The 19,177-nt window shown below is 39.2% G+C and overlaps 1 long non-coding RNA gene across 1 annotated transcript in view; it reads right to left on the bottom strand.

The window, feature by feature from the left end:
• The window catches only part of LOC132333034 (uncharacterized), a 23,196-nt gene extending 4,904 nt beyond the window's left edge, over positions 1-18,292 (bottom strand). Inside the window, exon 1 of the long non-coding RNA XR_009488039.1 lies at positions 18,244-18,292. This is a non-coding gene — a long non-coding RNA (uncharacterized LOC132333034). The remainder of the gene's footprint in view (positions 1-18,243) is intronic.
• Positions 18,293-19,177: the final 885 nt, after the last annotated feature.

The raw sequence follows: 19,177 nt of genomic DNA, 5'->3' as shown, positions 1-19,177 counted from the left end.
TGAACACTTTTGCCAAGGTATTCTAGGGCTAGCTAATCTCCACTACCATGTTATATTCCATGAAATACTGTTATTGGAATTTTGGGAAGGTTTTTAAAAATCATTTTAACAGTAATGTTATATTATCATCTAATAGAATAGTGCCATATTCAACATTTGCTTGTATCAGGCCTATTAAAATAAGGTTAAAAGTGGTTACTTTAGTTCCTCAAAATTATTTATATATTAAAAGGCAGAGATGAATATACTGGTTAAATCCCACAACCTGTTCTTTCCTGTGACTTCCACTTCATGTCCCAAGGGAAAAAAGACAGATTCTTCCCTTTTAAAAACAGATATTCACATTTAAAGTTCACTATGATTGGATCACTCAGTAAGGAAGCATTTCCAAGTACTGTATTCTGAGGTTTTGTTTAATATATGAAGTATAACCAGTCATTAAACACAATAGCTCTGCTTTCCATTATTTTATTATTTCTGTTTCTGAGCAACAGACAATGTTTTGGATGGCTGCTGTTATCCAGCAAAGGAGTTTTAAATAATAGTGATATACAATAAAATATTAAGTGAAAGAAACTGCAATAATAACTTTTTAAATAACTCTAATAAGCTACCAAGTAACAATACAGGGGGTGGCAATAAGGAATTACCTATTTAAAGTAACATTCAAACAATTTTTCTCAGTAAAAAAAAAGATGGGCATAAACTCCCTGCATTTGTCTGTGTATCTTTTGCAGCAGTGAATCTACAAAAATCCATACAGTGTGTTGTTGTTTTCTCATACATTATACTTTTTAAATTGATTAAAAATAGAATATTGCCCCAGATTCAGTAATGACTTCAATGAACTACATTTAAAAAAATTCAACAACTTCAATTCTATCCAGTGTTGAGACCAGTACTAATTGAGTTTAGTGGCATTTTTCTGTAAATAATATATAGTCTCATTAAAGAAGGTTTATTTTAGTTTGAAAACATATTTCTTTTTAAAATTATTTTAAGCTGAAGGGGCAAAAATGGGGGAAAAAAGGATGAGAGTAATATTTACTATTCTGGCAAAGCGTTCAACACCCCTCTGGCTAACAGCATATTGTGTTAACCTTGAATTAGAGCACAAAACACAGGTTGAACACATTTATATACAATTATTCATAGAAGTCTGTGGAATTTACAACAAACATGCTGCAACATGTCTAATATTTAGAGAAAATCCCCATAGGTGTCTGACCAAAGTAAATATTCTGACCCACCTCCTGAATGTGCCACACCTTGGCCAGAGGCAAGGATTCCAGGTTTAGAGAGCAGGAAACACCAAGTTGTGAGCAGAAAACATGGATATTTCTTTAAACATCAGAAAACACTGACAAATCTCAGGGTGCAAAATTATGGAGGGTCACCATGTAAAATTATGCTTGAAATCAAGAACAAATAAAATGACTCCTGGAGTGGAACAGAATGGGGGAGAGAGAGGGAGAACATGAGCTGATATAGAGCAAATCCATGGCATGAAATTTCATTTCTTGAGAGCTATACATCAAGGTGCATTTGTTTAATGAGGTTGGCACCAGAAAGATGTATAGAACATGTCAGACACCCAGTACCAGAGCGTTCTGGGAAAAAGATAACATCTGAGGATCTGACCACTCACTTCGTCTTCGAGCCAGACTTCTCTATCTACTGGTTCTTCAGGGGATTATAAATGAGAGGGCAGGAGGAACAAGGAGCAAAATAATGAAAAACAACACAAAAAAAAGAAAAATTATAACATTGTAGAGCCAAGTAAAGCCAAATTTATTGACCTCACAACTACATAATCAAGAGAAAGTTATCACTGTGGAAACTTTTACTAAAGCAGAATGATCTTAAATAACAAGGGAGTGCTATGAAATTTACAGCACTTTTAAGATATGCAAATTGAATGCAAGGTATAGACATAAGGGTAATTAATTGTAAATCTAAGAATAATGTTTCTTTGTCAGGGCTGTCTCCATGTTGTGGAATACATTCTAATGTGCCTTAACTCTGAATATTTCTTAAAGGCTGGTCTAATTATGAGATGTTCAGAATTTCAAAATAGTAGTTATTCTTATCGTTTAATATAGCTGCTGTAAAGTTTCATAAAAAAATTTACTGATTACATGAAAATATTTTATTTTAATTTCCAAGGATAAAGCACTTGTTTTAAAGTCTAGGCACTGAGTCTTTACCTTGGAAAAAATAATATGATGGAAACAGCTTTTGCCTAAAGCAGTGTTTTGTGGTGCTTTTTGTTTAAGTTTTTTTAAGGAGGAGAAAGAAAAGCAGCAAAGGATCAAAATAAGTCTAAATGTAAATATCTTTATCTGCTGCATATTTATAGTTATGGTGCTGGTTTTCTAATGACTTCATAGAATAATATAAACTATTATAATTCCATCACTTACTTAATTTTTTGTTTAATTGACGTCATTCATGTGACAAAACTCAGGTCAGCCTTCCCATGGCAACAGGACCATAAAAATTCTCCTTCGCATTTTAAAACCTGGCAAGGTTGGAAAGGAAATTTTCCAAGTTTGAAAAGAAATTTCTATAAACATATAGAACATGTAAAACCTTTCACAGCAATAATTCAAGCCCCTGTCAGCTTCAGTAGCAGGCCTACATATGTGGCTGTGCTTCCTGACAGAAAACCCAATATTTGAGCTGCTTTTAGCATTTGATTTGGACAAATTAAAATGAAGCTTCTTAAGGGGGCTGCACAGTAAACAGTCTTCAACAATAATGCCATAATTGCCAGGATGCCTTGGGTTTTTAGGGAAAAGACATTTGTTAATCCTTGTGTCTTAGCAGAATTTGCTATAGACCCAAGGAAGAGTCTTGAAACAGTGAGTCTTAAACATGGAAGAGTCTTAAAACTTAAACAGTGTTGGAGGGGAGAGCACGAGCAGCCAAAGCTCTCTGTGAGCCGGATGAGTGACCACCAAACACCAAGAGAAGCAGGTAAACCACCTTGGTTAAACCAATCCACAGGGTTTGGGGAAATTATTCCAGCTGGTAACTCTTAAGTCCCAACAAAAATTCTAATCACAGATATTACCTCACAAAAGAAACTCCAGCTGGAAGTATGTGATTGAGATACACGTGTCATAGCACTACAACAAAAATGTCCCTATTGAAACCAGTCATCAGTTACACTCCTACCTGTGCAGGAGCCATAAGCCCTGCACAGGTAGGAGGAGTGCATAAGCCCCACATCAAGGATTTGCTTTTCATATTCCAAAGGGAAAAGAGCAAAACTCTTCTAAGCCACCTAATTTGGAAGTGGGGTAGCTGGCCGTGGGTGAGTGGCCATCTGGGAGGATTACAGCCCTTTGGGAAAACCATCATGCAGCATGGACTGGTTTTGTGGGAGCAAAGGTGGGGGGAAAAAGGGGGAACAGAGCCCCAGTTCCTCATGCAGTTGGCATTTAACAGCAAAAACACCCAAATGAAAAGTTAAAAGTTCTAGCCAGCAGAATCAGTGTATGTTGTCTGCATGAGATGAAATGCATTTCAGAATCACACCAGACAAAGTGTTTGGGAGATAGGGAACAAAGAGAGAGGCTGATCATCAGTGTGGAGTACAAAAGTAAATGCTAACACAACTTTGGAAAATGTGCACATCATCACTTTGTGTCTGCTCTACCTAAACAATTAAAATATTCTGTTAATATTTTTTACCTAAGCATAACATACCATAACTTTAGCTCCCTTTCAGTGACAGTTTGTGCTTGGAAGTTCTGTTATAGTTTAAACAGAGAACTCAGGAAATTTTGAAATCATTGCCAGATATAGAGGCAGATTTCATAACATGAGTTAAATGCATCATATGCTTACATGAGAGGGTCTCTCCTATATAACACTTGCAGAAATTATAAATTCTCCATATGCTAGCAGAGTTAATAGCTTCCTTAAAGGAACTTTCAAAAATTGTGCTTGCACAGGGGTAAGTTTCCAAAACTTTCTATAGGGAAACAGAAAATCAAAGCAGTTATTAATACTGGGTTGTGACTGGAGCAAACTGAAATTTTCATCCTTCATTTCATGACAGATTTCCTACACAAGGCTTCAACTTTTAGGTACCTGAAGAAAGTGTCAGTGGGAATTCTTACAGACACCTTCTTCTCTAACTTCTAGAGTAGGCAGAAAACTTAGTCTGAAGTAAAGAAGGTAATGAGAGAACAGTTTGGATAGAAGATGTGCCAAGGTTATGCAAAAATTTCCAAAGGCCACTCAAGGAGGAATCCTAGGAGACAAACTCCATGGTTCTGATGGAGATAAATGATATGAAGAGAGATTTTTCCTTTTCTGCACAGTGCAATGGAAATGGTATTGCAGCCTGACAAAAGATCTGATCTGGAAGCTCTTGTTTTCTCCAGCTGCTTTTCTATGATGTGACAAATAAAGGCTGTTCTCCTTTTGGAAACATTTTTGTACATTATCTTTTAAATTGGATTTCAAGGGGAGATTACAATTTCTTTCAATCAATTAGTAAAAGACTGTATATCTTAGGTGTATTGTAGAGGTTAACCACAGCTATGTTTGACCCACGTTAATTTTTCTCATTAGTCTATGATATCTACCAGCAATTTTACACGCTGTTTTTGCAGGTTCAGTGAACTTTTCAAATTGTTTTAATTTTGCCAAAATGTCTGATAATCAAACTTGTGACTGACTGCCCAGAAAATGTAAAATGGCAGAAAAGCCAAACTCAGCTTACAGAGTAACCCTGACTGAAGTGTTAGAGCCAGCAAGTTATGCTAAGCCAGTTATTTCTGAAGCCATTAATCACAAAAAATTCATTTATTTTCTGTTTCTTGTCACTCCAAACCTGCTCCTCCATGTCAATTACTGCCAAATTAAACTGTTGTGAAAACAAACTGTGGCTAATACTGAACTGTGGCACAACTTCTGCTCTTGAATCTCTTCTACTCTCCAGTCACCCACCAGCTTTCTCCTAGCTTAGCAACTGAACAGGATGAGCATCCTCCTCACCTGGAAATAGCAGCAGGAGGATCTGTGAATTAGACACCAATTACACACTGCTTTGGGGTTTTTCCCCTTTCCATTGAAATTATTCTTGTTTTGATTGAATTAATCAGCAGTGAGGTGAACTTCAAGCATTTGGAAGGACAGAGAGCAGCACCAATACAAGAGCAGCTCAGGAGGAGCCATCCACAAAGTCCACTCCCACATGATGAAGCAGCAGGAGCTAAACCAGACCCTCCCATTTCAGTGGGATGCACTGACCAGTGAATCTGCACAAGGCATGGGGTGGGACAGCCAAACAGGCAAATGCAGCACTGGGCATTGCACTCTCCTCGTTAAACAGACCTAGTTCTAATTACTGGAAGATGGATGGCCTTACAAAGTACTCTTTATTCCTAAGGTCGTTAAGAAAAGTGGAATTCTTCACCTTGTCCTTAAACTCAGTGGAAACTGCTCAGTTCACCTCTTTCACTTGGTGTGTTTAATTATTTGCACAGCTTGAATTAATACTAGGTCTATGTCTGAATGTCTCTGCTTGTCTTACTTGCTGCCAATCACTTCACAATACCCAGAATTTGAGGTTTTCTTGCTGCAGGAAAAAAAAATCAGGGAGCAAAATCAGATGAAATCACTTAAGTGAGATGTGGGATATTTCCAAAGAAACCTTGCCTCAGTTTCCCTTTTTCCCTGCATAAGTCATGGCTAGACCATTAGGACATAGGGAGAAATATCAGGCAAAATGATACACTGACTCTTCATTTTGCAATGGCTTGTTGGATCTTTGGTGATTCAAACCAAATTTAGAGAAGCCACATTCACACTGCCTGTCTCCCCAGTGCCTATAACTTTACATGCAGAATAGCTCCTAAATCACAGCAACATGGACTGCAAAAAGGTCACTGAGAAGAGACAATCCAGATGCACCAAAAAAAAAGAACTGGTGCACACCAATTAAAGACTTACCAATTTAAGACTTACCAATTTAAAGAAACAATACAATATTGTGCAATATTTTCAAGTGTGAAGTTTGAGATTCCAAATGTGGTCCAATATAAACCAGAGTTTTGGTAAACAAGCTCTCTTCTTTTTTTTTTTTTTTTGTTTTAATAAGATTTTCATGTAACATTTGAGATGCCAAGCAAGAGAGGGTGAAATGCTGCTATCCACAAACCAGCAATGCATAGGCACAAAATTCCTCTGCAGGAGGATCAAACCACACATAAACAAAAATTAGAATGAAGTTAAATAAAAATAATAAAAGCTACAGATTACATCCTTTCCTTCCTTATATCCTTTAGAGACAGCATGAAGTCAGTGCAGTTGCACAGGATGTAAGTCAGGGCACAAATTGGCCCTTCAGCTCTGAGATTCCTCCAAGCTTTCCCAACAGCTTGCTGAGTGTAATTTGGGCTGGGTTATTTAAAGCTGCACAGGATAATACAGTACAAAGTCTGGTGTGAACAATAACTCTTGCACAATTTATCACGCAGAGAAGAGCTACTAATCTTTTTAGAAAACAAGGTATTCAAAATTATTTAATGCTAATATTTATGCATCAGAAAGCATTCTAAGCACAAAACAGCCCTCCTCCCCCTCCCCATCCCCAACATGCATTTGTGAACATCTTCAGCCACAATACCCCATATTTTCAGAGAGTCTTGAAATTATGGTACTGTATGTTGGCATTTATGAAACTCTGTTATTAATGCCACTCTCATACAAAGATAAGCTGTGTTTACAATACTAATACCTTCCACAAATAATTAGGTATGTATAGCTACACGTATAGGCTTCTATACCAGTGATGGCTCAAAACTGTAAATTTAAAGTATATTATTGTAATAAACACTAATAATAGCCATGATTAGAAAAATCAGTTTGGCATGCTTCTGCCTAGCAGAATTCTGTACCACAATGTCAGTTAAAAACAGAAAACCCAGACAAGAAATAACATCCTCTGAGCAGCTATTATTTTCTTAGCTCCTCTTTACTTTTTTTTTTTCCTATTACATACTATTATTTTTAAAAATAAAATACTGGAGTTATATCAAACAAAGGTAATGATGAAATTAGTCTAAAGTAGCAACTGTTCCTAACCAAGCAGATGGGTATCAATCCATCACTGCACTTACATGATTGCTGCTACAATCTTTCAAAATTATAATTTTATAAAAGCACTGCTATCTTTGAATAATTTTCAAAGTATCTCATCAAAACAAGATTTTCTTTACATGTCAACCTGACAGTCTAAAAGCAAAAATCATAAATTTTCATATATCAGGGGGTTTTTAAGTATTAAACATAATTTTTAAAAAATCTTGGCATAATTTGACTTCTTCCTAGGAAAGCTGGATGCTTCCCCTGCCTCAGTTAGCATAGGTACAATAAATGATAAAAATCCCTTTCCTTTTTCTCTTGCATGCAATCCAGGTTCTATATCCAACTCAACACAGTATTCACTTGGCCAGTGTGAACTCCCTATTTGAACTTTTTTGCAGCACTTCTGCTGCAAGACACTGAAGCCAGTGTTTGTTTTGGCAATACTATGGCACAACAGAGAATTAAGCACCTTCTACATGACCTTCAGCTACAACCTTGCAGAAGGATAAGAATGTTACATGTAATCAAGCCAAGTGATTTTTGCAGGTGTTTCCAAATTTCATTTAAAGCAAAACATCAAACCCCCACAACCTCCCAGGTCACACATAGTAGGGGGAAAGTGGGAACTTGATTATCATTTACCTGGACCCAGGGGTGTAGGAAATTGCCCAATTATTTGTTAGATTTAGCAAGAGGGAAAAGGGCTTGAAATCCCTATCACTGAGAACAGTCAAACACTTCAAACTGCATTCAAAATTGATGTAAATTAGATGCAGAACCTTAGCCATCAGAGCACTCTCCACTGTCAGCCTCTCCAGATTGCTTAAGACTGAGATCCATTAGACTGAAGCTCAAGGCAGAGCTTTCCAGGGTGCTACTGCCCACACATTCCCTTTTTAACAAGTTTATATTGGAGATAGTTTCCCTGAAGCAAGAGACTCAGTTTGGTGAAAAGAAATAGCACTATTATCAAACAAGAGGCAAAAGCAAAAGAACAGTTATCTGAAATTCCTCAAACTCTCTTTTCACAGTCCCTTTTAAGTTGTCTCAGACTTCACTCCTTATCTCTGCAGGCTGAACCTCAGTCTGAGTTTCTGCTTATTGGTCTGAGTTTCTCCAAGGAACCTCTGATGGTTCTTTAATGAAGCCATGAGATGAAGCTGTGTTTTCACTGCTTTCTCATAAAACATGATTCTTTCCCCCCTTTCTCTTCAACTTTTAATTCAAAACCAATGCTAAACACAACAGCAGTAACAGCAACCTCATCCCACTCCTGTGATTATGGAAATTCCTTCTGTTGGCTTCTTCTATGACTGTACCTGTTTACTATTAGTTTAATCAAGGCTTTTGGTGGCCCTCAGTTTCCAAAATGTGCCATTTCTGTGAGATGACTTGCTAAACCTATTTTCAAGGCACATATTAGTGGTTTCAGCTATATTGTAGCTGCACCAATTTCCCTCTTATTAAAAATAGCACATTGAAGTATCTTTTGTGCCTTCCTCATACATTCTGCAAGTATTTATTTCTTCCTATTTTATGAAAGAGATCTAAATTCTTTTTACTTTCTCCTACTCATTCAGGGCTGGATGTTTACTCTAAGTCTTGTTCTGAACAAGTTGTGTTCTACTCAATATTCTCTGTGCATTTGACAGATCCTGTGCTTTCACCTTTTTCTTTGCCATTTTTTACTGAGGTTTTTACTAGGCCTCAAAATTCCAACATGTATTTTCTCCTTGAGTTTTAGCAGAAATTTGCTAACAACCTCGTGTTGTACCCCAAAATGCAGAGCACTTCCCCCTGTTGTCTCCATCCTTTGTTCCCTGGGGGCTGTCCCAGGCCATTTGTGGGGTTTGTCTGTCACCACTGGCACTCCCAGCTCAGTGTCCCCTCAGCTCTCTTGTTTGGGACACAGCCCTTGTGCCACATTTCTCTTTACACATTCCTGGGCTGCTTTTACATTGATTGATTCTTCAGTTGACTTTTTTGCCTCTGGTTACTTTCTGTGTCTTTGGTTATCCTGTTTTATTGAGCTCTTTGGCTGATGACTCTCTTTTTATTCTCCTTCAGTCTCCTATTTAACAGTCACATTCCAATTATTATTCAGCTCAGTGTAAGGTGACTACCAAGACTCCCAAAATTAGACTCAGGTGCAGTCAATTGTGCAGAAGTTGTTGAATTCAGGCTTCCACACAGAGCTGGTTAATGAGAAAAAAAAACACAGGATCCTGCACCCAGAGATTTGGGGAAAAACAAGGACCTCAGGGTCCACCAGATCAAGTCTCTCCATTCTTTCCTAATCTGGCCATTAAAATTAAATCTAAAAGCTATGAATTAACCATAAATTAGACACAGTTGATTTTCCACTTGGGATAATTTCTTACGTGTGTTCTGAAAAACCTGGTCTGTCTTAAATCTGCACCATCCTTGCTGCCTGTGAAAGGGAGCCAGTGATCTGCATGACAACACACTTGATCTTCTTCCAATAGTCAAAGTCATCCTGAGCTTTCTCAGCAGCAATATCAAATTCCCTTTTGTGTGTGTGTGTGATGGTTTTTGTTGGAATAGCTTCTTCATTATTAGAAGACAGTTGCTAAAGAATATGTTTAGCAAATTTCTTCTCATTTTCTTCATCAAATTAGTCACTTGTTCCAGTCGAGGAATTTCAACTCAGTCTTGCTTTTCACATTTTAAAAATCTCTCTTCATCCATAAAACATTTCTTCTTTAAAGATATTGACATTTTCTTACCTAGCGTCTCAAAAGAGTTTAGAAAATCCAGGTTGAGAGCAGCATATTGGAGTCTAGGCACTAGATTACAAATTGCTATTTGATCAAAAATATAAGCCAGATAATTTACATGTTTCTTATTTAAATATAAAAGCTTCCCTATATTTAGAATAAAAAATGTCTTCTAAGTGAATGGACAAACCAGAAAAGCATAACTAACACTGTGAGTGAGGTTACTTCAGTGGGTACAAGGGGGGGCTGATTCCTAGAGGGGAAAAGAAAAAAAAAAAGGACTATGGTGTGAAAATGCAATCTAAAAAGGTGCTACTTTATGTACTACACAAATCTGCACTGCAAGAGATATGAATGCAAAGGCTGTCAAAAAAGCCAAAAACTTATAAACACCTCAAGATCATAAAGCTTTCAGCTTTAAGATTTTAATAGGAAGAGCCAGTAGCTGAACTCACTACTTAGACCAAAGTTTCAAAGAGAATCAAAAGATGTTGAACTTCACTACATTTGGTTAAAAGTGACAAAAGTGGCTGTAAAGGCTCAAAGCCCTGATTACAGGAGTCCCTTTCGTCTCTGCTGAGAGACAAGACAGATGTTCCTGCCAAGAGCTCGGTGTCAGCCCAACAGGAGAGCATTCCAGGGGTCTCTGCCTCTCCCTCCCCCTGCAATGGCCAGGAAGCTGTGGCAGGATGACCAAGAGCAGAGTGTGGATTAGCACCAGCCTTTACAGAGACACCAGGAACCAGCAACAAATGCTTCCATTTTTCTGGGCAGGATCAAGTTAACTGGCTCCTTTTGGACCAGCTTCAGCAGAATAAGGAGCCTTTGTTTGAACATCCAAAGTATCAAGGTCAGGACAACAGCAAAGTACAACATCAAGCAACACATTTGAGGGGATGGCTCTGGAGCAGCTGGTTAGCTTCCATGATGAATGGGAATTACTGCAGTTTTCAAGAGACCAACAGAAGGCTGGCAGGGTCCTAATCAGCTATAACATCAGTAGTAAAGATCTAAGGAGACTAGAGCATTTCCAAAACTAGAAACTTCTCTGGGCTTTAGTTTCAATAATTATAGCTGTGACAGCTGGACAGTGTGGGTACATGACTGGAATGGGTTGGAGTTTTTGACATATGGTGCTATCAGAATGCTGTCTGTCAGGAAAGGAGCACAAAATCACCCCCCAACAACGGGGGCTGCAGTGCATGTCATCCTGTCTCAAAGTAAAGGAGCAAAGATGGCATTTCTGCAGGTTAACATTCAGCAAATGACAAAATGTCATTCAAGTAATGTTACAGCAGAACATCAGTGCAGAGCGCTGCAGGGTCACGGGGGCAATTTAAGTTAACTGGAGGAAGCACATTGGCATGCCTGGTTTTCCTTCTGCTAACTACATTTCAGCTGCTCTTATCCTCCTGGAATAACCATGTGGTGCTGACACTGCGGGAAGTGGCCTCACGTGGCTTGAAGGAGCCTCCAGGTGTGCTGAGCAATAATTTCAGATAGTTACTTCTTCCTAAGTGTGCCTCTGATAAGGCCTTTTTCCATCCTTTTTCCATCCTTTTTCCATCCTGCGTGTTCGAGCCCATTTAAATCTCACGCACACCCAGGGAGAGGGCAAGCTCCATCCTCCCCACAAATTGATAGCTCCATCAAAAAAGCCCCATGTAGTGGCCAGCAATTAATTTTTCTTTACATTCTGCTTATTAAAAATGATTGTAAAAACTCTGAAGCAAAAGATGTTCGGTATAATGAAGTGACACAGACCTGTTTGTCAGCCAGACCATCACTCTGCACAAGGCCTGTTTCTGCTAGGAAGGATACTTGAACTATAGGTTGTCAAGACAGAATTTTATCTCACTTGTCCTCAAGCTCTGAACTGTGCATGCTGAAATTAAACCCTTTCATTACCGCTCCCCATTCTCTGTCATTCCTCTTTCTGTTGCCAAATTTGCCATTAAGGGCAGGTTTTTTCCTAGCATGCACACAGAAATATATTTGCTTACCTTGCAATTTCCAGGTCAGAATGAGAAACTATTTATTTTTTCCCCTTCTTGGAATCCTTTTGTGGCACAAAACCTCCCCAAAGCTGGAAGAAGCCCATTCCAAAATGCAGGAATTTGAGTGGGTGTGTCCAGAGGCATGAACAAGGAACTTCTGCTGATATGGAAAGGACACACACACAAGGTGACAATGGGAATGTGTCACCAAGCAGAGATGTTGCTCAAAACACAGGGATGGATCACAGAAATCAAACTAAAACTGGTGAGGGATATTAGGAAGGAAAAGAAAGGTTCCCTTAAGTAAAAGATCAACATAAGGAAGGTTGAAAAAGATGTGGGCTCACAGATGAGAGGGCCCAGGAGATTCAGTGACAAAGAAGGAGTGAAGGTACTGAACATTTTTCATTCCACCTTTACAGGGAAATTCAGGACACAGGTTTCCATGTCTCTGGAACAAAGGCTGTAACATGGGAGAATTTCATTAAATTGCTTGCTCACTTAACCAGAGGGTGGCTAAATGCTCACCCAGGGAGGCTCCATCTTTGAAACAAAGCAAAGCTGAGCAGGATGTGGTCCTGGGCAGCCTCTGGCAGCTGGCCCTGCCTTGGGCTGACCTCCACACCTGCATTCTGACAGGATTCTGTGCTAAAACCCAGCAAATTTTAGAAATCACTATGGTTACACTTTTAATTGGTGCTAAAAGTTCTGCTTTAAATGAGTAAAAATTCAGAATTAAGGGTTTTTCTGGATGCATGCATATCTTGAAGGGCTTCCACAGCATGAGCAATTTTAAGTAATCTACAATATTGACTCTAGTAACTCATGCTTATTGTCTACCTTGCATGCCACAATATGAAGTTTTGGCAATTATTGATGACTCAGAGGAAATAGATGCCATTTAAAGGATAAAAAGAAAAACAATTATATTTTAATCCCAAGGTATCATCTTAGATATTTTTTTATGAAAATGTGGCCTCTTTTCAAGCAGCATTTCTACAGGCAAGCTCTATCTTAAATTCGAACATTTTTCTAGTTTGAAGTACTGTGGACCTCTTTTCTCGCCATCCCCTGGTATTCTGGGATGTCCCCTCCTGGTCTTTTTTCATGTCTCAGAGAGCTTTCCTCATGTTCATTATGTTTAAGAGGGAGAGAGAGGATGAACCTCGTTATATGGTAACACAAAGGTCATTTCACACACCCAAAAAAAAAAAAAAAAAAAGCAGAGAAAGAGGAATAGGAAAGAGAATGAGACCCAGAACTGTAAAACTAATAAGCAGGATAAGACAGAAATATAAGGGTCTACTTTTTGCACATTCTCTTGAGTGCTGAAAAACAATGAAGTTTGGTTTCCTGTGCATTTAGAGTTCTGTCTCAAGCAGGGTTCTCAAATGTGTTAAAAAATAACATATGGGGCTTAGTGTTTTTGATTAGAAATGCATTAATGTGGGACAACTGGCTTTTCCAGAAGAAAGAAGTTTCTAACAGGAGAAGGCTGCTGTTATTTATATGAGCTGAGATCATCCCATTTTACTGATTCATTTAGACTTATGCCAACTAGAGCTGAAAACAAGCATTTCTTCTTAAAAAAATTATGAAATTACTGTAGACTTTGATCTAACATCACCCAAGTTTTCTTTTGCAGGGACTCACAGCACAAACAGTCACTGGAAATACATACTACATTGGGTATCTTACAATACAGAGAAGGGGAGAGGAGCCTATTTGATCAAAATATTTGGAACCATAACCTGAAGTCAGGTTTGACAGAACTAACTTGTGTTTTTTCTACTTTAGATACTTACATTAATTATTTTGTAATAGAAAGTGGATCACTCAGAAAGTAGCAAGCCTCTAAACACTCATGTCCCTTTGGCTTCTTTCCCACCATTGTGAAACATGTCTGTCCAAGGAGCTATTTTTCAAAAATGCACACACATAACTGCAGGCTCAAATAGAGTGTGCATTTATTTGTTTCTATTTGTAAATATTTGAACTGTGCTTTTTACTACCAGATTTGGCATACAGTGTTTGCAGCTTAAAAATCTCCCCTTAGGCCTGTAAGACTATCCTGGTTGAGGGGAAAAAAAAAAAAAAAAGAAATCAAAGAACAACTGCCCTCAAGCCACATCATGCAATGATTAAATATGAAATACATGTAACACCCATAAAAGAAAAGCACAAAAAGTGGATTAACAAGATACTCAACTCCATGCAGTTTAACTGAAAGATGGTGAATCAGGATAGTGGCTGAGAGTCCCTGTTACAAGTCACCAAAGAATTATAACAATGGCCAAGACAAAAAGGTTATATTCTCAGAGCAGCTTGCTCTAAAAGAGAGCATGCTATCATAGTTTGATGAAGAAATGTGAAATATAAAGTGTCAAACAGAAGAAAATGCAATCAGCTCACTGATCCTACACTGAAGAATTAAAGAAGGCAATAGCCTTGAGGAATGAAGGCACCTCTGATCTTTCGCACAGCATGGGCTGCCTGTGTTCCCCTTGTCAAACAGTAAATAATCAAAATCAATGGGAGGTATAAGAAGTCTGAAAAACTCAAAGGAAAAATAATTTCCCAGATATACCAACAATAAAAGTCATTTCTGTGTTATATAATTCTAATTATTAGCAAAATAGAAAAGGCAGAGACCCGGAGTAAATTTTTTATTCTGTACTTCACTGATATCTGCAAGGGTTTGTGGTATTATGGGGTTGTATTTTCAGCTCAGTGTACTCTCATGACCAATCATTTGGGCAGAACTCATCTGCAGCCCCGTGGGGAAACAAGTCCAAGAACCCCCAGGAGAGCTGAGCTTGGGCAGAGGTACTGGGGGCACCAGCATCTACCCTAACACTTTGTGACCAAACACAGCCAGGTTAACTTGAAGGGCAAAACTCTGTCACACATCAAAAGGGTGGATAAATTCTCGTGTATAAACCCAATGCACCAGGACAGTTTGCTACTGTGAAAAGGGAAGCCCCTTTCAGTTCTCTGGATCCCCTTCCTCTCCTTACCTTCTGCCACCCAAATTTACAAGTTTAGGAAGAGGAGGCACAAGCTGTGACAACCACGGTGATGCCAGAGCTCACAAACATGCCCAAGTCCCAGGCTTCTGGGTAAGACAGACACACAGGACATAGCAGAGAGCACCAAGAACACAGGCAGACATCTCAGTCCAAGTTAAAGGGGCTATTTTTCCACCTCACCTCCCTCCATATGGATTTGGGGTAGGAAAAACTTAAGCAAATTAATTCCTTGAAAGAAGTATGTCCTTAATATTCATTGAGAGTGAGTAGCTGCTAATCACCAGCCTCCTCCTGCAATGGTACAGTGCCTCTGTGTGCCCTTTTGGTGGGCTGGCTCAGACCACCACACACGACATGAAAGTCAGGAGTAACTCTGGGCTCTCTGGACCCTGAAGTCAGCAAAAGCTCAGAGTCTTGTGAGAGGGCAACAGCTGCCAGTCTCTCAAGGGAAGGGCTTTGCTTGTGTTGCTCTTGAAATGAATGATGAATAGCATTAGAAACAGCCTCACTGATACAGGCTGCCATTTGCCTTTATTTTCTGGAGCAAGGACTGCATCAGGCACAGGACATGGCCCTGGAAAACACCATGGCTTGAGGCTGCATTGTGAGCCCCTCACTGTGTCAGGCAGCTTTACACAGTAATGGAATGAAGGGAGAAAGTGGCTAATCCAAAAGGTGAAAAGGGTCTCTTTCAGGACAGTTGTGTGGATCCTCAACAGCTTGCTGACTTTTTGCTCTCCAGGAATTACTGGAAGATGAGCCACTTCACTTGGGCACACCTTTGCTGTGAGTACAGCATTCACTAATGATCCTGGGACTGCTGCACTTGTCTCTAACTTCATCTGGGCACCCTGCTAAGTGAATAACTTCCAAGGCAGAGCTCCTTAGTTATTCTGTTAAAATAACTGGGCCTAATCCAGATCACCTAAATTAGGAAACTACTTCTGCAGTGTGTACCCAGAGCATGTGGCTCCTGAAATAGCATCTAGGAGGAGTCTGAATACTCCTGGATATTCTCAAAGGGGGCAGATTCAGCACTGGTGCTGGGGTCACGCTGCCAGCTGGGACAATACAGCTGTGTCCTCGTGTTAAATACCATCTACCTTTCTGACACATCAGCTGAGCCCTGTGTGATTTCAAAGAGGCTAATTATAACTACTTCTTCCTCTTACTAATGGTGCCACAAAAGAGTAATGACCACACTTGTTCAGCAGATGTGGCCTCTGGGGAACAGGGCATTCAGTGACTCAGCAGCTTCCTGCAGCCCTGCATGTGCCCAGAGCCTCCAAGAGGCAAGGGCTGAGATCCCTGCCCAGTGCACTTCATGGGCCTCCAGTGCTTCCAGGGACAGGCAGACACCACAATCTGCCTTCCCAGAACATGGCACCCCAGTCCAGATTATATCCACCTGCCCCCTGGGATTTAAAGAATTTGTTGCAAAAAGGTATTTTAGGTTCATACAGGAATAAAAACAAACAAGCAAACAAACAAACAGTACAACCCCCGATGTTTCAAACCACTAATAAAAGCCTGTAGACAATCTTTTCAATAGACCAGCATCAATATGCAGTTTGTAATTGTCCTGTCACATACTGCATACTGACTTTCATGACTTTTCCCACAGTATTTCAGAGGTTGTTATAAATGCCAACACAGAAGGGAAGTGGGTGTTTCACCTCTGACTAATGGCAGCATTTACTAGCCTGAAGATCTCTTCTTATATCCATCTAATAAACTGGTTTGTCAGTAGATAATATGAAATTCCATCTGACACACTTGAAAACTAAGTGCCAGACTCAGAGTGTATTTCCATTTCAGTACACAAGACTTAATCCATGGAGCTCCTATTAGCTTCAGTAACAGCATCCATGCTGTTCCCCTCACATATCAAAGGGGAGCAAAAGCCCCCAGGTGAACACAGCCAAGGCTTGGACAAGCCCCTGGGTACAATAACTTTTAAGATAATCTTGGGATTTTTCTGCCTGATTTTTCTTGCAGACACAATAGGCCTGGAAACTACTGAAGGTCTGTTGGACACATCAGAGGTGGGTGGAATTTGATTTTGCTCATGCTTTAAAAATGCCTCTGAGGTTTGTAAATATTCAGTGTGGTGCTAAGGTTTTGAGAAAGCAGTTATACAGCAAATTTGAATGATTAATGATCCAGGACATTTTAACACATTATTTCTCTATTTTCAACATAAATAGTGTGTAAAGGGTGTTTAAAACCTTAATGAATCGAACTATATGAGTAAATAATGTTAATCATTTTAATTGCCCAGTAGTCTGAAATTAGATTTAACAGTCTGATAATGTATTACTTTAAAGGAATACAACCCTGCTCTATAAAAAATCCCTTCCAAGCCAATTCTAATAATTTCTATTTATCTTTTATGACATTAACTGTTCTACCAGTCTGCCGACAGACAGCCTTACGCTCACATTTAGTTTAAATGCAGCGCAGTATAGTTTTTCATTATCATTAACGTGCTCCTGGTGGGCAGAGTGCAATGCAGTGGCACTGGTCACACTTCATTGCTTTATCTCATATGACAAAGAGAGATGATGTGCTTCAGCCCAGGCCAGAAGATGAAAGGGAAAGGTGGCCACGGCAAACTCCCCCTGCTGCCGAGGAGCCGCGGCCGGGCTGCGTCGTGTGACTCGCTAACAGCACGAAGGGGCAGACAAATAGATTTTCCTCTATATTTATAACCAGCATCATTCTTCCTTTCAGGCCTTTCAGTGCAGGTAGCTGTTTTATATGAAATGAACAATCTTTATAGACGTACCAGAGCCATAACAAGGCTGATTTTCAGCGAGGCTGAGGTATATAACTCTTACAGAATTGTCAGGCTTCTTGCTCAACAAATCAAGCCTAACTTATGATGTTTGCAGTGTAATTTTTATTCCTGTTTGACTAGCCAACTACCCAGTGGTAATAGGATGTTAGAAAAGGGCAGTAGCAATGTTTGTACATGCCATGATTGATAGGCAAACTCTGCATTTTTCATTTATATCTCCTGATTCCAAATCAGTTAAGTTTAGGAAAAATGAAACAAAATGGCAAGAAAAATGCTTGCAGATTGCAGCCCAGCACTCTCGTAGATCTGAGTTCAGCCCACATCTGCTAGGATTGTCTGGAAACATTAAGATATCTAAATGAAAATCAATACTATATGTGCCAGCATTTACTACCAAGAACAAGTATCAAGAGACCTCAGCTAATCGGCCTTTCAAGCTTGTACTTGAGCCATAGTCTGAACCCCAGGGGTGTCCTAATTGGCCCAGATTAATCATAGAAGAGTTAAATTTATAACCAGCAAAGACATCTTGTTTTTCTTTCAAGTCATCATCTTGAAAGGGAGAGCCTCACCTGTGTGGTAGCGACGTGTGGTGAGAGCCACTGGTCATGCAAGAACTGCTGCTCACCTGTCAGAGGTAAGGGAAAGACTAATTTACTGTCCTCCATAAAACCAGTCAGGCACATTTAAGCTTTTGGTGGGTATATAAGGCTATCAAACCTTTCACATGAACTGCATATTTTCTCAACTTAAAAGCTCTGCACTTAACACTCCTGCGCTGGGAGATAGAAGGTTTATATTTTAGAGGTAAAAGACCCTCCATGCACTGTGATCTCCTAACCTAATTTTTTGAGCCAGCTAAATAAATATATTTCCAAATCAAACACTGTTGGTGGAACATTTTCTTCTGCAGTGAATGCACATGTGCACAAAAGGCAACATACAGCAGTTCAGTTCATAAGGTACAAAGACAAACATCTTTTTCTATACTAAAAAAAAAAATCCTTATTGTAAAAGTGTGCACAATATCTTTTGGAAGACTGCAAAATTGTACTGTTAAAAATTATACTGCATCAGGGGATTGGGTTCCTAATATTTGTATTCGGGATGCCAAATGAGAGCAGATTTTATCCTATTTTCAACAAATTAAACACAAATATGTAAAATGTTTATAAAACTCAGTCCTCTATTTTGGGCTTATTTTGAACAACTTAATAATTCTGCATAGATTTCTTTAAACAGAACAAAATAAAATGATGAATTAAGCCTGGAAAAATACAAAATCTAACATTTTTCAGCTTTCTTCAAAATCCTTTGTAAACACCCCTGGAGATTCAGATCCACCAGAAGTTTAATAACATTATTTAGATTCTTTGTGTCCCATACCTTAGATGTATTTTTAATGTCTACCTCTTAAAACAAAACAAAAAGTTGTCAGGGATGGCGTTGCTCCTCTCCGCGGTTAACGGTTTCTGCGACAGCGCCTTCACGGAGACACCCTGGCAC

This window comes from Haemorhous mexicanus, chromosome 12 (genome assembly GCF_027477595.1).
Source record: "Haemorhous mexicanus isolate bHaeMex1 chromosome 12, bHaeMex1.pri, whole genome shotgun sequence".
Classification (NCBI taxonomy): domain Eukaryota; kingdom Metazoa; phylum Chordata; class Aves; order Passeriformes; family Fringillidae; genus Haemorhous; species Haemorhous mexicanus.
Note: the sequence above shows the minus strand (reverse complement) of the source record. Positions and strands in the feature narration are given on the sequence as shown.